General features: G+C 37.0%; 1 protein-coding gene and 1 long non-coding RNA gene across 5 annotated transcripts in view; one reads left to right on the top strand and one right to left on the bottom strand.

Moving 5' to 3' along the window:
• Positions 1 to 19,955, top strand: part of LOC126263648 (kinesin-like protein KIF14) — a 305,750-nt gene that overhangs the window by 49,875 nt on the left and 235,920 nt on the right. The gene's annotated exons all lie outside the window — the stretch shown is intronic.
• Positions 1,881 to 11,105, bottom strand: LOC126263650 (uncharacterized). The gene is made up of 2 exons (XR_007546876.1): positions 9,908 to 11,105; positions 1,881 to 2,123 (listed from the first exon to the last, which is right to left on the bottom strand). It is a non-coding gene; the product is annotated as an uncharacterized LOC126263650 (long non-coding RNA).

Below are 19,955 nucleotides of genomic sequence, written 5' to 3'. Positions count from 1 at the left end.
TGGTGGTGTTAGAATTTTGTAAGTACATCGCTCATTGACATGACACCATTTTTCTTAGAAATTGTTCCATAGTGTCTCCTTTGTATATGGCTTTTCAGTTTGTTCAGTGTTGGGTTATCTGATATATTTGTGGAAAAATTAACTACAGCAGAGCCCCCATCAGTTAGTGTCTATTTGGAGGGTGGAAACATTACCACGAGATTGCTTAAATTATTATAATGTGGGAAAAAAGCTCCACTGTTGCAGGAGAAAATATCATTTGGACTAACTGAATCTGCTCCTTGTGTAAGACAAAAATTGAATCCGTTGATGCTGTAACATTACATTATTTTCATTTCCTATACTAAAGAAATACTGATTTGAAGTTATCTCTGATTTGAGCATTGGAAATATGGAGACTATGCAAGATATTTAAAAAAACCTGGCCAGTTTTAAGTAACAAGTATGTAATAGTTTCAATAAACTTGATTTCTTAATAACATTACAGGTAGTCCACAACAAGAAATTTTTAATAGTCCAAGTTATGTAAAATATATACATACGAAATATTAGCCTAGCCATGTTTATCTTTCAGTTAACAGCAGCCTCAAAGGTTGCTTTGTGTGACTTCAGTTTCATAAACAAGTGTTTCGCCACTAATCATTGTTATAGAAGGCAGAGGTATAATACAGTAAAAAAGCCAAAATGAAGTGTGTCATTTACACAGGATTGCAACTGAAAATGTGGAAGACTTTTAGGTATGGTTGAAGGTACTGTGATGTCTCAAGTGATGAATTTTTGAGACCAAACTATAAGTGTGAGTTAATATGAACTGATGCACACACACATGATGCAACTTCCACTGGTACCAGGGGCACCATATACTTCATTTTACAGCAATTGAATGTTATTGTATAATCTGGTACACTGATTTTATTGTAAGAGTTCTATGATTCTGCCACTACTTAAATTCATATATTCGAATTGTAGTTGGGAAATTTAAAGGTGATAGAGTAGCAATTTTCACAAGGTGCAGAGGTGATGGTGTTGCAATATTCACATATCAACTTACGCAAATATTATTTAATATTGACTGAATTGTGCAACTGTTGGATTTAAGTGTCACTATTAACTGTTTGCTTCAAAGTAAATCCTTTAAAACTACCGTTTATTTAGCAAACCATATACATGTGGTAACGGAAAGTCTTTGGTGAGTTATTCATACAGGAAGGGTAGAGATAATAACTCAAACATATTGATGCATTGAGTGGTTGATGAGAAACATAAAGATGATTGAAGACATTGCTAAGGTAATGATGGAAGCTGAAGAAATGAATTAAAATTTATTCAATGGCCAAGACTTGAACCTGCATCTGCTTGCTTACTTGAATTCATTTTTTTAGCTTTCATCATTTTCGCACATGAAGTTGAGACTCCTACTTCTCTTTTAGTTGATGCCCTCCTTCAGATCGAAGTAGTATGAGGGACGGACGGACACACACACACACACACACACACACACACACACACACACACACACACAAAAACCAAGGACATTGCCTAAAAGTTTATCCAATGTTTATAATGTGCAATAAGTTTTGCAGCAGTGTTGAAACATTCTCAAGCATCTTGAGAAAAAATAACATCTCAGTGTAGGAGACATTTATGTCGGCAATGTTGGATTCAGCCGGTAGTTTTTGTAGTAAGCAGATTATTCCTTATATTTAGCGAATTATGTCTTTTATGTTGCTTGCAGTTACTTGAATTGTGTATTACCTGTATTGAGTAAATGTACACTGATTTTCTATTTTTCCACAGAGAATACATTTCCCACAGTTCTCTTTCCATAAATGTATGCTTCTGAAACTTAAATACAAATAAATATTAAAAAGGACAAAGAGTAAAATGATGAATTATTAATTCTTTATATTCTTTAAGTTTCATATTATCCGTAGAAAATTATACAGCAGATAATGAAACATAATTTTTGGTTTAATGCATCAAATCTGTGTAATATGAAAACATGAGTGGTCGTATTACAATCCTCCTACACTTGCATGGAGGTTTGCACGATTGGCAGCATTCGCTTTTTGATGATGGTTTGCAACATGTAGATGTCGTCCTCTTCTGGTTTGTCTGCTTATCTGAAAAGAAGATAAAATAGTTAACATTTCTGATACCATACAACTACAAATTGCTTATATTCAAGCTAACCAAGATAAAAGTAAAACATTATTCTCAACTAAATGCCTGATGTGCAGTTACCACAATGCTTTCTGCCCGTGCTGTACACTAGAATATATTGCCTGCGTGGTGCAGCCATGATTTTTGAACCTTGAAATGAAATACATAAATGAAAAGTTAGAATTTTAAGTTATTACCTGAAATATGTGTTCCCATTTGATCTATACTTGAGTTTGCAGCATTTCTGCTTACTATGAATAATATTTTCTCTTTCATAGTTTACAGATCTTTTGTTCTAGGCTTTAAAAATTTAGCTTGCTGTTTACAAGGGGAATCCTACTACACTGCCACTTAACACCAGTGACATGACAAGGGCATCATACATCCCATTTGCCACTACTGTTTCTGCTGACGCAGCCAGCTCTTCATTTATCCAGTTTGCTGTGAGTCTGTAAACATGGTACATACCTAACATTCTCCCACCAACAAGAAGTTACATACTTCAGTTAGATTCTTCTTCCAAACATTGAGACAAGGGAACTTCCTTGTTTAATGTAGCCACATCATCGTGCGCCTATGTACCATTCTCCCCACCCCCACCATCCCTCCTCTTCATTACAAATGCTGAAATTTAAAGTGTTCTAAAATTGTTTGAAAAATCATATTACATTACTGTACCATGTAACAATATCAGCTAAAGCAGATATTCTTTTTGTGAATATAAACACACACTTACAAATGAAAACCTTATGACCACCTGCTTAATAGCATATTGCCCACTTTCAGAATACAAAACAGAAGTGATTTTGTGTGGCATGAATTTGACAAGCCCTCGGTAAGCTTCTGGAAGCACGTAGCACCAGATGTGTATTCGCAAGTCACGAAATTCCAGTAAATTAGGAGCTGGCGATTTGTGGAGCTGACATCCGATAGCATCTCAAATGTGTTCAATCAGGTTCAGGTCAGGCAATTTTGTGGCCAAGACATTGTGGGTACACTGTTAAGTTCCTGAAACCACTGTCGCACAATTCTGGCCTTGTGAAATGGACGCTTACCCTGCTAGAAGATGCTATTGCCTTTGGGAAATACATCAGTATGAAGGGATGCAGGCAGTCTGTAATAATGCTCAAGTAGTACATAGCTGTCAGTGTCTTTGATTATTATTACAGGTCCAATGGCATAATAATGGGTTCCACGGCCTGAATCCATGATGCAGTGCACATCTCAAGCGGTAGTTCACCTGGATGACAGAGTATTTGGACACTACCATCGACCTAGTGAGAAAAATGTTTCATATGACCAGGCAGTCTGTTTTTATGGTCCAGTTTTGATGATACTGTGCCCTCAGTAGTTGTAATCGACAATGTCATTGTGTCCGGCTTCCATGTTCCGTGATGAGACATGTACGTTAAATATCTTAGTGCCTAATCATGGTTTCATTCACCATTCATGAATCACTTTCAATGGATGATCATGCAGTAGCACACAGCCAGTCAGCTTCCCTATTCCTGACTTGGTGTGTCAGTTGCAGCACTATCAGGTGGTATTTAATCTCGCAGTAGGCAGTGGTCCTAATGTTTTGGCTCATATGTGCATATTTTTACCAAGTGCTGTGCCATAATAGTCTGCCCTTCATCAAAATTGCTCAAGTCAGTAAATTTCCCCATTTGTGGCCAGTATTGTTGTTAGTATGATAACCCAGTTGCGTCTGCTCTTCTTATATACTTTGCTTACTGTGTCAGCTGCAGCACTATCAGGTGGTATTATCTCGCAGTAGGCAGTGGTCCTAATGTTTTGGCTCATATGTGCATATGAATAGACAGAGACAATTTTACTTGGATTACAATATCTCAAATGCTGCCTACCTTTGTTTTCAGTATTGTTGACAGAACACTGGAAATGGTTTGTGGGATGTGCCTTTACATTGGATTTTATTATTTTTTATCGTTATGTTGATAGTTAATTCAGATTTTGTAGTTCTGTAGTGATTCATTTAATTGGATGGGGGACCGAAATTCAGTAGTAGGAAAAGGAAGATTAGGTAAAATAACAGGTTAATGTGTATTGGGAAAAAGGAATGAAAGAGGAAGCCACCTGGCAGAATTTTGCACAGAGCATAATTTAATCATCATTAACACTTGGTTGAAGAATCATGAAATAAGACTGTATACAAGGAAGAGACCTGGAGACACTGAAAGGTTTCATATTGATTATGTAATGGTAAGACAGAGATTTTGGAACCAGATTTTAAACTGTAAGACATTTCTGGGGGGCAGAAGTGGACTCTTGACCACAATTTATTGGTTATGAATTGTAGATTAAAAATAAAGAAGTTTCAAAAAGGTAGGAAAGGAAGCAGATGGAGCCTGGATAAGTTGAAAGAACGAGAGGTTGTTGAGAGTTTCAGAGGGAGCATTAGGCAACGATTGACTGTAACATGGGAAAAGAACACAGAAGAAGATGAATGGGTAATTTTAAGAGATGAAATAGTGAAGGCAGCACAGGCTCAAATAGGTAAAAAGACGAGGCCTCATAGAAACCCTTGGGTAACACAAGAGATATTGAATTTAGTAGATGAAAGGAGAAAACATAAAAATGCAGCAAATGGAGCAGGCAAAAGGAAATAAAAATCTAAAAAATAGAAATTGATAGAAAGTGCAAAATGGTTATGCAGCAATGGCTAGGGGACAGATGTAAGGATTTAGAAGCATGTATCACTAGGGTAAAGATATATACCACCTACAGGAAAATGCTTTGGAGGAAAGAGAAGCAGCTGTATGAATAGAGCTCAGATGGAAAACTAGTACCAAGCAAAGAAGGGAAAACTGAAAGGTGGTGGTAGTCTACAGAGGTTCTTTTCAAGGGAGATGAATTTGAAGGCAATATTATAGAAATGGAATAGGACATAGATGAAGATGAATGGGAGATATGATACTGCAAGAAAAATTTGACAGGGCAGTGGTAGATCTAAGTTGAACCAAGGCACCTGGAGTAGACAATATTCCATCAGGACTGGGAGAGCCAGCCATGACAAAACTATTCCATCTGGTAATGATGTTATTGTAGTTCTCAGGCTGAAGACTGGTTTGATGCAGCTTGCCGTGCCACTCCCATCTTCTGCAAGCCTCTTCTTATCCGAATAATAACTTGCACCTTACATCCTTCTGAATCTGCTTACTGTATTCATCTCTTGGTCTCCCTCTACAATTTTTAACCCCCACACTTTCCTCCAGTACCATATTGGTGATATCTAAGAATGTGTCTTATCAACCGATCCCTTCTTCTAGTCTGGTTATGCTACAAGTTTCTTTTATTCCCAATTCTATATTCAACACCACCTCATGAATTACATGATCTACCCATCTAATCTTCCAACATTCTCTTGTAGCACCACTCTTCAAAAGCTTCTATTCTCTTCTTTTCTAAACTGTTTATCATCCATGTTTCATTTTCATACATGGCTACACTCCATACAGATACTTCCAGAAAAAACTTCCTAACACTTACATCTATATTTTATGTTAACAGATTTATTTTTTTCAGAAACACTTTTCTTCCCATTGCCAGTCTACATTTTGTATCCTCTCTAATTCAGTCATAATCTGTTTCCCTGAGCATTGCCTGATGTAATGTGAGTGTATTCTCCTTTCAAGACACTCTTCATTCCATTCAACTGCTCTTCCAAGTCCTTTGCTGCCTATGACAAACCTAAAAGTTTTTATTTTTTCTCCCTGAATTTTAATTGTTTCCTTTACTGTTTGCTCAATATACAGGTTAAATAACATTGGGGATAAGCTACAATCTTGTCTCACCCCCTTCTCAACCACTGCTTCCCTTTCATGCCCATTAATTCTTATAACTGCCATTTGCTTTCCATTCAAGTTGTAAATAATCTTGTGCACGCTGCATTTTACCCCTACTATCCTCAGAATTTCAAAGAGAGTATTCCAGTCAACAGTGTCGAAAGCTTTCTCTAAGTCTACAAATGCTATACATGTAGGTTTGCCTTTCCTTAACGTATCTGCTAAGATAAGTTGTAGGATCAGCGTTGCCTTGCATGTTCCTACATTTTTCAGGAATCCAAACTGATCTTCCCCAAGGTTCGTTTCTGTCAGCTTTTCCATTCTTTTGTACAGAATTCATGTTAGTATTATGCAACCTTGACTTATTAAACTGATAGTTCAGTAATATTCACACCTTTCAGCTCATGCTGGTAATGGTCAGATTAAATCAGGTGCTGCTGAGCGAATTAGAGTAGGAAACGAGACTTACAGTAGTAGATTAGTTTTGCTATTTGGCAGCAAAAGGATGATGGACAGAGTAGAGAGCATATAAGGATATGAAATGTAGACTGACAATGCCAAGAAAAACATTCCTGAAGATAGTAAAATTGTTAACATTGAATGTAGATTTAACAGTTAGGAAGTCTTTTCTAAAAGTGTTTGTCTGGAATGTAACCATGTATGGAAGTGACACATGGCTGATAAACAGTTTAGACAAGATGAGAATAGAGGATTTTGAAATGTGGTGCTACAGAAGAATGCTGAAGATTAGATGAGTAGCTTGTCTAACTAAAGAGGAGGTACTGAATAGAATTGGGGAGACAAGAAATTTGTGACACAATTCGACTGAAAGAGGGGAATGGTTGATATAACACATTCTGAGACATCAGTGCATCACCAGTTCAGTATTGGAGGTGTGTGTGTGTGTGTGTGTGTGTGTGTGTGTGTGTGTGTGTGTGTAGGGGGGGGGGGGGGGAGTTAAAAATTGCAGCAGGAGACAGAGATGGATACAGTAAGCAGATTCACAATATTGTAGGCTGCATTAGTTATTTGGAGATTTGTTCAGGATAGAGTAGCATGGAAGCTGCATTAAATCAGTCTTCATACTGAAGAAGACGGTGATGACAACAACAACCACCACCATTAATTTCCTCCTTTTATCAGCCAACAGTATGAAGCCAACAACTGGTTGCTCGAAACTCGTTTTGGCACTGTGAAATACATATGACTGTGTATAAAGAAAAAATAAGTAAAAACATAATGACTTAACCTCTGTGGACAGTACGTAATTTTCCCAAAAATCTTATGAATACTACCTTTTGAGACACGAATAGAGTTTTGTTTGTTGACTTCATAGCACAATGAATAACATTTTATGAACCAGAAAGTTTTAGAAAATTGAAAAGGCTCCACCAATCCATTCAAAACAGACTCTTGCTATTATCACATGGTGCTTCAATTCATGATGATACCTGACTGCCTGTTAATGCATTGACTCAACAATGATCCCTGTGGGAGATGATTGATTACACTCTGTACAGTTTGCATTTAGTACCAAGTTATTCCTACTTTTTTTATGAAATAGGTGGGCAGACAGCATTTCACTCGTGATAGGCTGCAAGGTGCCACGAGAACATGGCTTGGCAGACTGGTGGCAGTGTCTTTTAGAGGGGAAAAGAAAGCCCATATATGTGTGTAGTAGCCATTCATAGACCCTTTCTAACAAATCTCACTTATTTCAGTTTTCAGCCTTTACGAAGATAAATAAAAAATGACCTTTGTAATATTTTAACTACCATTCATGTGTTTTAGAATTGCTTTTGTTTTGTATGTCAGTAATGTCGTGACAGGCATCCATGTGACGTTTTTGTTAGGGAGTTGATATACATGGGAGACACTTTTCACTTCCTGAAAATATGCTGGAGAATGTCTTAGAGAGGTTCTGTTTGTTGCTTCATTGTGATTTGTAATGTTAATGCAAGTCACACATCTACAACTGAACACTGTCTGCTCACAACTTGGTGGCTGAATTACCTTCTGTTGTTTACAGCTGTTAGTTCAAGCTGCAACCTTATTGCCACTTATACACCAGGAACAAATAAATCTTGGAACTTTTTGGACAGATGATATATGTGGCAATGGCATACCACCTCAAATTGAACCATGCCTAGAAAAGTATTGTGGTGGTCAAACCAATCATTAGGTTAAGGACAGCTCTACCTATTTAAAATTTTGTAATGGTTTAATTAGCAGCAGGTCAAAGAGCCTACTTCACATTTTTATTTAACTGTAATTTTTGGTTTCATTCGTGATCCAGCCTGTTTTGTTCATAAAATAATAGATCACTGCTATATCTTGCACGCAATGCTGCTGTCTGTATCATTTGTTTTATTCTATCTGGAGGTTTCTTACTGTGAGGCAACAAGTCATGTGGTATTTTGTAACATTCAAACTGATGAACTGATATTAATTAATGTTTTCACCTATGGTACGACAACCGTTACCATATTTGATTATATTTAAAAGCACACCAAGTATACCTTTCTTCGTCAGGACAAAAGTGAAAGTGTGTCTTCTGCACCATTAAATTTGCGACATCATTTGGTTTTGACGACATTTTTTCATGTTATTTGTTACAGTTCCCCATTTCAGGGTTTTTATGTCATCAAGGGTGCCACACTATCTGCAGTGGATGTCTAATGTATGAGATTCTTCTTATATCTATTTTAAAAAAAAAGTCACTTGCAGTGATACTACATGACTTGCAACACTTTTCGGCTGTTCCAAATGTAAAAACGCCATTCCTCATTTAACAAGTTTAAAGAAGAACCAGAAGTTTCAAAAAATTATCACAGCATTGTTTTGAATAATTTTGTTTGAATGCCAAGCAGTTTTCATTAAGTGTGAACATGGGTATAATCCTAAATACCGGACGTGACTTCAGTGACGTATGTACAGTAATCTCTCCTATGATATAAATGACCGCATTGCCGATAAACGCCTATGGAACGGTTTTTTTTAATACTGCATTACACCTTCTCGAAGAGAATGTGCAAACTTGTTTAAGGAGGGTGACTTACCCGTCGAATTTCGTGAATCCAGGTTATCTGCCGGAAGCTAATGTTAATCCTTTCATATTTTGATTAATTTCGCCGTGTTATACATGAAGGTTCTTTTTTTACCTCCGTGGCGTTAGATTGTTTCCATCCATTGCTTTTAACGGTGATTTGACGATGTATGCACGGAGTGAAGTGTCTTTCTTGTTAGCAAATTTCGTTAAGAGAAAAAGTATTAGAAAGGGAAATGATTTTTTTTTTTTAGTTATTTCGCGAACACAAGAGGAAGACTCAGGGGTTTCGAAATGTTGTTTTCTGTATTTTTACATTTTTTTCTGTATCAGTAGCAAAGAAAAAGTTGCTGATTTAAAGTCATGGAATGTTATTTCATCTTCGAATTCTCTGCAATGTGTACAATTCATTCAAGGAACTATGTCAAGAATATCACTCATGAATGTTGACTTTACTTTTACTTGCTGTTTCCTTGATGCTGAAACGAAACTCTACGTTCTTAAAGACCGGCCGTCTTTGTTCAGTACAGTGCGAATTATTTAGACATGCAACAACGCGACAGTGTTTATTGTTTGAACTTAATTTTGATTTGAACCAACCGATGTCCGACAGAGCTTTTTCATGCGTCGCGCAACATCCGGTGTGAATACCATGTAATCAGTCTCGGAGAAGGAATATAAGAAAAAAAATACAGTTACTAATGAATCAGATTCGCTGTCAGGTCAGTTCCTTATGCCACGGTATTTTTTTTTTTTCAAAATTATATCATGTTTAATAAAATTTTATTCACAGACGCAGAAAATAAAATCTTACAACTCAAGGCAAATGAAAGGCCGGTTAACGTTTATACAATAGTTAATTGCATCTTAAGATTGTTAAAAATAAATTACTCACCTGACGATTTCGATTCCTTTGTATCTTCCCGCTTCGGCCACAGCATCTTGGGTAACGTCTGCGCGAAGTAGATATGTTCGTGGCGCCATCTGAGGATTTATATTGAAGCTATTGGTGCACACGGTTTTCCGCACGGCACTTCATCGCGTAACTGCATGGTTTCGCAATGTGAAGACGTCACTACGTTGCAGATGCAGTTTAATATGGACTGCATTGTAGTCAGGCTTTTCGAAGATATACATTGAGTGTATACAAATTTGGTTTTTTTTTTAAGACATACATTGAGTGTATGGAAATTTGTTTTCAAAATTTCTTTCACTATGCAGAGTAAAAAAAAGAATGATATACAAAATGTAAATCAACTCTTTGCTGTTTTCGTCCTACAGCTTTACCGACGAAAAAACATGCCGCAAGGAATTGCTGTACTTCCTTATATGTATTCTCTGTTTCAGAAAATCTACTTTGTTTCTATAGACAAACGCTACTGTTATTAAGTGTTCCTCGCACATCAAGAGATTTATGGTACTGTGAAACGTGGGGATGTTTTTATAATACTAGTGTCTGAGACATTTATATTCGCTGGCAGTAGGTTAGAATTCCGTAAACGGTCACCGGAGCCCTCGAAGTAATAGACTCTGCCAAATTTTTCGTAGTACTTGTATATAGGGCCTCTAAGGATGTCTATATTCTTCACTGAAAATAAATTCTCCGCAGTATCTCAACAGATTTCGGAGAGAGACTAAGCTTCGAATATACGCTAATTTAGAATTTCAGTATTACTGATCTCTCTCTAGTTGCTGCTAAATTTGTAGCCTAAAACAAAAAACATAGTGCATTATATTTATTATAGGTTTCTATTATATCTCATTTCGGTACCTAGATGTTTCTCGGAATCTTATCGTTCTGTCATGACTGAAAAACATGTTTTGAATTGTACGAATACTTATTGTTTGGAAAGATCTGAGGTTCAGCGACACTAGCTTAGCAAAATTTGTTTTCACTTTTACAATTCAAAGGGAGGTACGGCAAGGGAATGTACGAATTACATCATTCAGCACAATCACAACTTCCCGTTGCGTAGTAAGAAATGTTGCGCACGTCACCACTCGGCCCAGATCTCTGGAGACACTAAAGTTCTAATCTACTAATTTTCCTTGCATCTCTAATAGTTAATGGATTTCTAGGTGGTGGTGGTGTAAAGGACAATTCACTGCATGCAAATGAAAGAAAAGGTTTTATGGTTGCGTTGGTATTGTTTTTACGCAGTGCGGCAAACTATCATTGAATATTTTTATTGTGATTAAGCATTTTAACTTCGAAAATCTCAAAACATTTTGTGGTTAAAATGTTTTGATTACTGGCTACTTTTTATCTTGTCCACAATCGAAAAAGCTTTGCTTTCCACACTATTAAGTAGATAACAATCATAATAAAAACTACACATTACCTACAAAAAAATAACTGTTTATTCTGATCACAATTCAGTGTATTTTTTGTTATTGATTTCTAGATGGTTACCCTCCTTTTGGTATTAACTGTACCTTGGGTGAGTGAGGTCCTTAAGAGCTGTTAGTCCCAATAGTTTATCAGCTTTTTTTTTTCATTAATAAATAATACTGACATTTGACAATGGGAGGAAATATGTTAGTACTTTTTCTCAAGAAAGATTTGAAGTCATCGGAATTTCTCGAGACATTTTTTGTCTTGACAATGGAATGTGTGCTATCACACTGAATTCAGCAGGCTCGGTTTCATATTTATTGGTAACATAATAGGATGATAAAGTAGATCACTGATAACATGCCACCCCCTTCAAGTTCCTTCCCTCTGCTGCCCCAGTTGTAGTAAGTTGGTACTATTATGATGCAAAGTAGTTAAAGTTTTTAAGTCGCGATTCTACGATGTCTGTTAATTTTTATATAATGAAGTTTCGCATAGCAGTTTTGTGTTCTTGACAATAAAATGTAATGGTGTTTTTTTGACATGCCCCCTAGTTATGAAATCTCTCTCATATTGACCATTAGTTTAGTCACATTGTTTACAGTTGAAGCTAAAGTTACTTTTTTAACTGAAAATTGCTGCTTTTATAATTTTGAAGTGAACTCTATTGTTGTCATAATTATTACTGCTATTATTTTTTAATGACATACAGAGGCTCCAAATACATTGGTTGACAGGTAATTGTGGTTGCACATCAGAGTTATAATGACCAGATTATATTTAAATGAAACTTCCTGGCAGATTAAAACTGTGTGCCCGACCGAGACTCGAACTCGGGACCTTTGCCTTTCGTGGGCAAGTGCTGTACCATCTGAGCTACCGAAGCATGACTCACGCCCGGTACTCACAGCTTTTACTTCTGCCAGTATCTCGCCTCCTACCTTCCACAGTTTTAATCTGCCAGGAAGTTTCATATCAGCGCACACTCCGCTGCAGAGTGAAAATCTCATTCTGTATTTAAATGCCCAAATTATTGAGACAGCTTGTAAGAGGTGATCAAAAAGTTTCCATTTGAGGGTGTTACTGCAGTGTATATGTGATGTAGCACGACTCCATGAGGGTATATAATCACCAACACATAGGTAACAGATCAGTATGGCATTTGTGCCTTACCAATGTGTGTGTGCTTAATGTAGATCATGTGTTATGGCTGCGTTATAACCAAATGTACCCAAATGGGACTAGCATGCTGGAGTTCTTTTCTTGCCTGCCAAAGGAGAACTCTTGTCTCTGAACTGCACAATATCACCTTCCTTCGCCAAAGGATCTCTCATACCAGCACACAAGACAGTAGGAGAGCAATCGGTCAATGAATACTGGCCACTTACAATGTTGAATGCTGACTAAAAGACCTTTGCCAGGCTTTTGGGTTTCTTGGCTCCCGAAGAACAAATGTCATTAGATGTCTATCGGAGAATGAAGAATGCATATGAGATAGCATATTTGTTGAATACCACCATTGTGTAATGGTGTGACATGGGGTGCTGCAGCTTCATAGTGACGTAAGTCCCCCCTATTGCAAATGTTGTAATGTTGAAGTTACGCCAACTCAAGTGGGAGACATTCGAGCACCCGCCCTACAGTCCAGCTCTCTCCCCATGCGATTATTGTGCCTTTGGTCCCTTAAAAATGGCGTTGAAGGGTCGACAATACCTGTCAGATGAGAATGCGCAGCAGGCAGTTGTGGACTACTTTACACAGCAGGACACAGTGTTTCACCAAACAGACATCTTCAACCTGGTGCATCAGTGGAATGATTGCCTCGATGCCCAGTTGGCGTATCAATTCTGGACTGCATGGCCTTTGAATGGAAACTTATTGATTACCCCCTTACAGTGTGTCACTTGGTGTTTGAAGCTCTTTGTATTGTCAATGAGAGCTTCAAAGAGTATATTACATTGCTTTGTAATAGACTATCAGCAGCGGGTTGTCATAATAAGAAGTTCAGGAAACAGAAATTGCATACCTCATAATGAATCTAAACTGGATTTATTGATTCTCAGCTTCTTAATGACACTTTTTCCCAAAAAGGAAATAGGAGTGGTGTCTTACCTGCGTAACATGTTAACAACTTAAACACTCACATTCTTTATGAACTAAATAAGTAACAATTTTCTGCTGTTTTATAACTGCAGCACTTCATGTGTGGTAAAAAACTGTTTTCTTGATCTTGTTAACTTACAAATAGTGACCACTTTGGTTATGTAACAAAGGTGGGAATTCAGAGAAGGATCTGATTACATATGTGTATTTCATCCTTCCATTTTTCTGCCTTTTTTATTTATTTTTCATTTTATTAATCAATCAAATGTCCAAGTGATAACCAGTAATTCAAAGATTTGAAGTTTGAATTCTGATTGGGCTCAGCTTTTTTCCTGACTTCATCTGATCTACATCTCTACTAAGGCTTTTTACTCTTTGTCCATGATGTGTACAAAGTAGAATTTACCACTATTCACAGATAGGTGTTGGCTATGAAGTATTAGTTGCATGAACTTGATGACAGTCTTTTAATGCATGTGAGAGAGTATGGCGCTCACAGGGCTGAAAAAATGTTCAGAAGTTTTGGAACAAGTGTCATTCCAGTTGGAATAAAATATCGCTGTGGATAGAAGTTTTGAGAGAAACAGGTTATTCAAGTCACATAGAGCTAACAAATGTTATGGCCATCAGCTGTTTGCAGAGTAGGATTTGAGAAGACAGCACTGAATTATTCCGAAGATATTTGCAAATATTATCTGTCAGTTAGGGAATTGTCATTTGGACAGTAGCTATAAGCTTAAATTCTTGGTATAAGGTGTAAGTTGTTAATGTTAAAACAAAATTAAATATACATTTCTCACCATTAGTTCGATATTTCGGAGTACTCAGCTTAGGATGTCATACCACCCATACAATTTCAGATCTAAGTTTTGTGATACCTGCATAAGATCCGAAATGAAAACATTTGCCTCTTCGCTTTTCATTGTGTTGTTGTTTATACTCTTTTTTTATTTGATTTTTTTCACCCTAAAAATGAGTCTACTATATGTTTCTTAGTGCTGTGGAAGATTTTTAAAAGTTAATAAATATAATTCTTTTGAAAAATGCTTTTTTAAAGGTGGCACAGTAAACAAGACATCGTGTCATAATTTACAGTAACATCTGAAAGTCGCTTTTATACACTTATGCAGTGCACTAACAGTTGGTGTGAACATTAATAGAACTAAAACTAAATATAATTGCATAGGCTTCTGTGGCCAGAGTCAGTCGACAAAAGTTTTGTGGGTATGGTACCACATTATACTGTATAAAACTACTGCTGGAGAAAACCAATGTTTCAGCCACGGTTGCAGCAGCCTTCTTCTGGGTCTACTGGTGTGTTCTAGCTATGCAGTGTCCCTTATATTTTGTTACTACACTTCACTGTGCATGCCATTTTGTCATAATTTTGAACTAAATAAATAAAGAAAGAAAGAAAGAAAAAAGACGTTTTTATTAGATAACAACTGGTTAATACTATATAGTGGCTCATGAACACCAGCTTTCCGGACCAAAATTTTATTTGTCTGACAGAAGAGAGTGGCTGCAGGGAAATTCACTCTCCAAAAGTTATATACAGCATTACAACTGAACAGGGAAGTCAGTGGAGTGCCTGTAATAACATGTCAGTGGCAGTATATGTTGTTGATGTTGTGGCCTTCAGCCCAAAGATCTTTAGCAATCTTCTGCAGCTCATTTCAAAAGCTTCTTTTCACTTCTTATCTGAACTGCTTATTGTCCACATTTCACTTCTGTATGAGGCTGCACTCGAGAGAAATATCTTCAGAAAATACTTCATAATTTAATATATATACAATGTTAATAAATTAATAATTAATAAGACTTAGAGAAAGCTTTTGACAATGTTGACTGGAATACTCTCTTTCAAATTCTGAAGGTGGCAGGGGTAAAATATAGGGAGTGAAAGGCTATTTACAATTTGTATAGAAACCAAATTGCAGTTGTAAGAGTTGAGGGTCATGAAAGGGAAGCAGTGGTTGGGAAGGGAGTGATGCAGGGTTGTAGCCTCTCCCCGATGTTATTCAATCTGTATATTGAGCAAGCAGTGAAGGAAATAAAAGAAAAATTCGGGGTAGGTATTAAAACCCATGGAGAAGAAATAAAAACTTTGAGGTTCACTGATGACATTGTAATTCTGTCAGAGACAGCAAAGGACTTGGAAGAGCAGTTGCACGGAATGGACAGTGTCTTGAAGGAAGGATATAAGATGAACATCAACTAAAGCAAAACAAGGATAATGGAATGTAGTCGAATTAAGTCGGGTGATGTTGAGGGTATTAGATTAGGAAATGAGACACTTAAAGTAGTAAAGGAGTTTTGCTTTTTGGGGAGCAAAATAACTGATGATGGTCGAAGTAGAGAGGATATAAAATGTAGACTGGCAATGGGAAGGAAAGCGTTTCTGAACAAGAGAAATTTGTTAACACCGAGTACAGTTTTAAGTGTCAGGAAGTCGTTTCTGAAAGTATTTGTATGGAGTGTAGCCATGTATGGAAGTGAAACATGGACGATAAATAGTTTAGACAAGAAGAGATAGAAGCTTTCGAAATGTGGTGCTACAGAAGAATGCTGAAGATTAGATGGGTAGATCAAATAACTAATGAGGAGGTGTTGAATAGGATTGGGGAGATGAGACGTTCGTGGCACAACTTGACTAGAAGAAGGGATTGGTTGGTAGGACATGGTCTGAGGCATCAAGGGATCACCAATTTAGTATTGGAGGGCAGCGTAGAGGGTAAAAATTGTAGAGGAAGACCAAGAGATGAATACACTAAGCAGATTCAGAAGGATGTAGGTTGCAGTAGGTACTGGGAGATGAAGAAGCTTGCACAGGATAGAGTAGCATGGCGAGCAGCATCAAACCAGTCTCAGGACCACAACAACAACAACAACAATAAATTCCTCTTTTTCAGAAATGCTTTCCTCACTATGGCGAATTTGCCTTTTACATCGTTTCTGCTTCGGCTGTTACAAGTTCATTTGCTGTCAAAATAGAGAACTCGTCCACAATTTTTAGTTTCTCATTTCCTAATGTAATTTCCGTATGAGTGCTTGATTTAATTTGACCACATTCTATTATCCTTGTATTATTCTTGTTTATGCTTGTTTTTTATTTTATTTATTTATTTATTTATTTTTTATGTTGTCTGTCATCAGACTGGTTTGATGTGGCCCCCCATGAATTCCTCTCCTGTGCCAGCCTGTTTATCTCAGAGTAGCACTTTCAGCCTATGTTCTCAATTATTTGCTGGATGTATTCCTATCTGTCTTCCTCTTTTTTACAACCATCTTTAGACATTTAAGTCATTCCATTCAAGTACTCTTCCTAGTCCGTGCCGTCTATGGCAGAATTGCAATGTCATTGGCAAATCTCAAAGCTGTTGTTTCTTTTCCGTAAACTTGTAATTCCTTATACAAATTTCTCCTTTGTTTTCTGTATTGCTTACTCTGTGTGCAGATTGAGTAAAGTTGGGGCTATGGTACAACTGTCTCACTCCCTTCTCAGATACTGCTTTCCTTTCGTGTCCTTTGGCTCATATAACTGCAGTCTGATTTCTGTACAAGTTGTATATAGTCTTTTGCTCCCTGTGTTTTATCCCTGCCAACTTCAGAGTTTGAGTGTGTATTCCATTCATCACTGTCAAAAGCTTTCTTCAAGTAGGTTTTCCTTTCTTTAACGTATCTTTTGAGATAAGTTGTAGGATCAGTAATACCTTGTGTGATCCTATGTTTCTCTGGGATCCAGGCAGCTCTTTCCAGAGGTCAGCTTCTAGCAGTTTTCCATTTTTCTGTAAATAATTCATGTCAGTGGTTTGCAACCATAACTAATGCTTTCTTTGGAATGAGAATTATTGCTTTTTCTTGAAGCTTGAGAGGGTGTTCCGCCCATTTCTTGTACCTTGCAGGTGGAATAGTTTTGTCATCCGAAGGGTTTCAGTTATTCTAAGGAAATGTCATCTACTTTTATGATTTAAGTTCTCTCAGTGCTCTGGCAAATTCTTCTCACAGTATCAGTCTCCCATTGCATCTTAATCTGCTTCATCTTCCGTTTGTATAATATTGTCTCAAAGTTCATTTCTCTTGTAGAGCCCCCCCCCCCTCCCTAATACAAAGTGTTTCAAAAAATACAGATACCAGGGACAGGTTCCTTACACCAAAAAAAAAAGGAAAAAGTTCATATAAACATACGTAAGAAAATCCTTTGTTTTCAAGTTATCAATGAAAGTTGACATTCAGTGGCTTTCCAGATACAACCCAACTACTTGACGTATATATGCACTCATTTGATTCATTGTATTCTAGATGACATTGTGTCCCGAGGGAGGCTTGTTTACTTTTGTGACTAGCTTGTCTTCAACATGTCCACTGTGAACTTCTCCTATAGGTAGTGAGTCAATTGAAAGTGCTCCATGCAATCTTGGCAGAATATTCATTATGTGAACAAGCAGACATTATTTATTTATGTATGGCCACGTGGTTGGTAATGGACATGCAACCCTATGACTGTATCAGATGGCATTTTCAGACCGAAGACAATCGAGTCACCCATCCTTTGGTGCTGTGTATTGTGTTGCCGAGGCGGGATCTGTATCACTACAGACTTTTGACTAAATAAGACCACGTCTTGCTGGTATGCCTGATCAGGAGGCTCATGTTCTATGAGCTGTTGATGAAGAGCCAGGGTATCAGTGCGTGACAAGTGGCCCTGGTGTGCAGTAGATTAGATTTACTTTCATTCCAATTGATCCGTAGTGAGGAGGTCCTCCAGGATGTGGAACATGTCAGAAAAACAACAATACATGACAAATATTTACAACTAAAACAAATAAGCTAATGTACCACTCCACAGGTCCCAAGTGGAATGATCGTCATTTTTTAATGAACACTAAGAGTCATTTTACAAATACTAATGCACTAAATTTAAGATAAAAAAGTTTTTTATTTATTTATAAGGTAATACAACTACTGTAATACTTATTTACAATGAACACATTACTGCACTGAAATGGTGCAGAAGTTAGATTATACTAACACACACACACACACACACACACACACAAATTTTCAATGAACACATTACTGCACTGAAATTGTGCAGAAGTTATGTTGTACTTATATACAAATTAGTTGGTTTTACTAAGAAATTCATCAATGGAGTAGAAGGAGTTGGCCACCAATAAATCCTTTAGGCTTCTCTTAAACTGAATTTCATTGGTTGTTAAGCTTTTTATGGCTGCTGGCAGGTTATTGAAAATGTGGGTTCCTGAATAATGCACACCTTTTTGTACAAGACTAAGTGACTTTAAATCCTTGTGAAGATTATTCTTATTTCTAGTATTGATTCCATGAATTGAGCTGTTGGTTTGAAAAAGTGATCTATTTTTAATGACAAATTTCATTAAGGAATAAATATATTGGGAAGCAGTAGTTAGTATCCCTAGTTCCCTAAACAGGCTTCTGCAGGATGTTCTTGAGGTCACACCACATATAACTCTCACTGCACGTTTTTGTGCCCGGAAAACTTTAGCTTGGCTTGATGAATTACCCCAAAAAATAATCCCATATGACATTATGGAATGAAAGTAAGCATAGTATGCCAGCTTTTTCATTTTTATATCCCCTATGTCTGACAAAATTCGCATTGCAAACAGAGATTTGTTAAGACGCTTCAGAAGTTCTGTGGTGTGCTCCTCCCAGTTGAATTTATTATCAAGCTGTAGTCCCAAGAATTTAACACTGTCCACTTCTTCTATCTTCCTGTCACCGTATGTTAGACATATACTCTTGGGACACCCCTTACAAGTTCTGAACTGCATGTAGTGTGTTTTTTCAAAGTTTAGTGACAAAGAATTGGCTAGGAACCAGTGATTAATGTCCACAAATATTTTATTGGCTGATCTTTCTAAGACTACATTTGACTTGCTATTTATTGCAATGTTTGTATCATCGGCAAACAAAACAAACTTGGCATCTGGTAATGTTACTGTTGAAAGGTCATTGATATACACAAGAAAAAGTAAGGGCCCCAAAATGGAACCTTGTGGGACCCCACATGTAATTAGTTCCCAGTTGGATGAGGCCTGATAGCTTGATACATGTCTCTTTCCTAATAACACCCTTTGTTTCCTGCCAGAGATATAAGATTTGAACCATTTTGCAGCATTTCCTGTTATACTATAATATTCTAGTTTACTTAAAAGGATATTGTGATTTACACAGTCAAATGTCTTTGACAGATCACAAAATATACCAGTTGCCTGCAATTTTTTGTCTAATGAATTAAGCACATTTTCACTGTAAGTGTAGATAGCCTTCTCAATATCAGAACCTTTTAGAAATCCAAACTGTGACTTTGACAGTATGTTATTTGAGATAAGATGGTTATAAAGACGACTGTACATTACTTTTTCGAAAATTTTTGAGAATGCTGGCAACAGTGAAATTGGACGGAAATTTGATGCTATTTCTTTATCTCCCTTCTTAAACAGTGGCTTAACTTCAGCAT

Source organism: Schistocerca nitens, chromosome 6 (genome assembly GCF_023898315.1).
Source record: "Schistocerca nitens isolate TAMUIC-IGC-003100 chromosome 6, iqSchNite1.1, whole genome shotgun sequence".
Lineage (NCBI taxonomy): Eukaryota > Metazoa > Arthropoda > Insecta > Orthoptera > Acrididae > Schistocerca > Schistocerca nitens.
The sequence above is the reverse complement of the archived record's forward strand: the minus strand, read 5'-3'. Positions and strand labels throughout refer to the sequence as shown.